The sequence below is a fragment of the Penaeus chinensis genome, chromosome 17 (genome assembly GCF_019202785.1).
Source record: "Penaeus chinensis breed Huanghai No. 1 chromosome 17, ASM1920278v2, whole genome shotgun sequence".
NCBI classification, from domain to species: Eukaryota; Metazoa; Arthropoda; class Malacostraca; order Decapoda; family Penaeidae; genus Penaeus; species Penaeus chinensis.
The window spans coordinates 523,139-525,638 of NC_061835.1; the positions used below are offsets into that span (position 1 = coordinate 523,139).

General features: G+C 48.6%; 1 protein-coding gene across 1 annotated transcript in view; it reads left to right on the top strand.

The window, feature by feature from the left end:
* The window catches only part of LOC125034008 (probable kinetochore protein NUF2), a 49,644-nt gene that overhangs the window by 477 nt on the left and 46,667 nt on the right, over nt 1-2,500 (top strand). The window lies entirely within an intron of this gene.

Consider the following 2,500-nt stretch of genomic DNA (forward strand, 5'->3'; position numbering starts at 1 on the left):
ACATATATATATATATATATATATATATATATATGTGTGTGTGTGTGTGTGTGTGTGTGTGTGTGTGTGTGTGTGTGTGTACGTGTGTGTTTGCATCCACGTATGCGTGCGCGAGTGCCTGCGTGTCTGAAATATTGTCCTTTCAAGAAGTAACATTTCCTTTTCCCTCCCTCTATAAAACTAGCGACGGCCTGTATTACCACCACTAGCCCAGGCCTAACCTGCTGCCGCCGAGGATGTATTAGGCAGTCACCAGGAGCTGACTTCGGCGGGCGCGGGGGGGTGGGGGTGGGGGGGGGGGGTACAGTCAGCACTATCGGAAGCGGCGAATCGGGAAGCAGAGGCAGAGATGCTCGCGGGGTGCTGGGGAGCCGAGAGAGCTACGAAGGGGAGGTTGGGAAGGGAGAATGACGGCGTAATACTGGGGCGTTCTGAGAAAGCTGGGAGCGGAGGATGCTGGAGTCATGGGATGCTGGGTTGAGAAGATTTATTTTCCAGATTCTCATCCCAGAACCCTCACTTTCGCTTTATATTCCTGGTCCAGCTCCCTCACTTTCGCTCTATATTGTCATCCCAGCACCCTCACTTTCGCTCTATATTGTCATCCCAGCACCCTCACTTTCGCTCTATATTTTTGGTCCAGCTCCCTTACTTTCGCTCTATATTCTCATCCCATTACCCTAAGTTTCGCTCTATATTCTTGGTCCAGCACCCTCACTTTCGCTCTATATTTTTGGTTAAGCACCCTCACTTTCGCTCTATATTCTCATCCCAGAACCCTCACTTTCGCTCTATATTCTCGTCCTAGCACCCCCACTTTCGCTCTATTTTCTCATCCCAGCACCCTCACTTTCGCTCTATATTCTTGGTCCAGCACCCTCACTTTCGCTCTATTTTCTCATCCCAGCACTCTCACTTTCGCTCTATATTCTTGGTCCAGCACCCTCACTTTCGCTCTATATTCTTGGTCCAGCACCCTCACTTTCGCTCTATATTCTTGGTCCAGCACCCTCACTTTCGCTCTATTTTCTCATCCCATCACCCTCACTTTCGCTCTATATTCTTGGTCCAGCACCCTCACTTTCGCTCTATTTTCTCATCCCATCACCCTCACTTTCGCTCTATATTCTTGGTCCAGCACCCTCACTTTCGCTCTATTTTCTCATCCCAGCACCCTCACTTTCGCTCTATATTCTTGGTCCAGCACCCTCACTTTCGCTCTATTTTCTCATCCCAGCACTCTCACTTTCGCTCTATATTCTTGGTCCAGCACCCTCACTTTCGCTCTATATTCTTGGTCCAGCACCCCCACTTTCGCTCTATTTTCTCATCCCATCACCCTCACTTTCGCTCTATATTCTTGGTCCAGCACCCTCACTTTCGCTCTATTTTCTCATCCCAGCACCCTCACTTTCGCTCTATATTCTTGGTCCAGCACCCTCACTTTCGCTCTATATTCTCACCCCAGAACCCTCACTTTCGCTCTATTTTCTCATCCCAGCACCCTCACTTTCGCTCTATATTCTTGGTCCAGCACCCTCACTTTCGCTCTATTTTCTCATCCCAGCACTCTCACTTTCGCTCTATATTCTTGGTCCAGCACCCTCACTTTCGCTCTATATTCTTGGTCCAGCACCCCCACTTTCGCTCTATTTTCTCATCCCATCACCCTCACTTTCGCTCTATATTCTTGGTCCAGCACCCTCACTTTCGCTCTATTTTCTCATCCCAGCACCCTCACTTTCGCTCTATACTCCTGGTCTAGCTCCCTCACTTTCGCTCTATATTCTCATCCCAGCACCCTCACTTTCGCTCTATATTCTTGGTCCAGCACCCTCACTTTCGCTCTATATTCTCACCCCAGAACCCTCACTTTCGCTCTATATTCTCATCCCAGCACCCTCACTTTCGCTCTATATTCTCACCCCAGAACCCTCACTTTCGCTCTATATTCTCATCCCAGCACCCTCACTTTCGCTCTATATTCTCACCCCAGAACCCTCACTTTCGCTCTATATTCTCATCCCAGAACCCTCACTTTCGCTCTATATTCTCACCCCAGAACCCTCACTTTCGCTCTATATTCTCACCCCAGAACCCTCACTTTCGCTCTATATTCTCATCCCAGAACCCTCACTTTCGCTCTATATTCTCATCCAGAACCCTCACTTTCGCTCTATATTCTCACCCCAGAACCCTCACTTTCGCTCTATATTCTCATCCCAGCACCCTCACTTTCGCTCTATATTCTCATCCCAGCATCCTCACTTTCGCTCTATATTCTCATCCCAGAACCCTCACTTTCGCTCTATATTCTCATCCCAGAACCCTCACTTTCGCTCTATATTCTCACCCCAGAACCCTCACTTTCGCTCTATATTCTCATCCCAGAACCCTCACTTTCGCTCTATATTCTCATCCCAGAACCCTCACTTTCGCTCTATATTCTCACCCCAGAACCCTCACTTTCGCTCTATATTCTCACCCCAGAACCCTCACT